This window comes from Exophiala aquamarina, assembly GCF_000709125.1.
Source record: "Exophiala aquamarina CBS 119918 chromosome Unknown aczIA-supercont1.9, whole genome shotgun sequence".
Taxonomy (NCBI): Eukaryota; Fungi; Ascomycota; class Eurotiomycetes; order Chaetothyriales; family Herpotrichiellaceae; genus Exophiala; species Exophiala aquamarina.
The window spans coordinates 1,186,627-1,187,276 of record NW_013550579.1 but is presented as its reverse complement, the minus strand read 5'-3'; positions in this window follow the sequence as shown (position 1 = coordinate 1,187,276).

Below are 650 nucleotides of genomic sequence, written 5' to 3'. Positions count from 1 at the left end.
CTATACGGTTAATTACTTCTATAATAGAACGATCTAGTATAAAGTTAGTAAAGAAATAGCTAGGAAGATAAAAAGTTTACTAGAGTAAATAATCTAGCTAATACTACTAGGCTTAATAAAATCTATAGTAAACTTAATTAGGACCCTTATAGTATAGGTTAAATATAAGAATACCTAGGAGGTTAGTATAAGAATAGTATAGGAAAAGGAAACTTACTACCTTATAAGTATAACCCTAGATTCTATACTAAGTATATTTCCTATTCTTAGTCTTATATTAAATCTTCCTATCTAAAATAGAGTTAATATATACTTAGTATAGGAAGAGTAAGCTTACTCTTATTAAGTAATACTTAGTTATTTCTTCCTAAGGATCTTATATATCTTATATAAATATACTCGGTAATCTTATTACTAATATCCCCTTAGATTAATAGAACGAAGGCTCGACTAGGTAGTATACTAGATAAGTACGATTAGTATACTAGGTTAACTTTAATTATCCTAGGAAAAAATAGAAACTTATATAGAAATTCTAGATAGAGATAAGAAGATAAGTAGCTAGTATACTATTAGTAGGGAAAAAGTAGAGGGCTAACTATAGGACTTACTAAGGAGGGGGGTCTTAAGGAATAAGAAATATAAAAAAA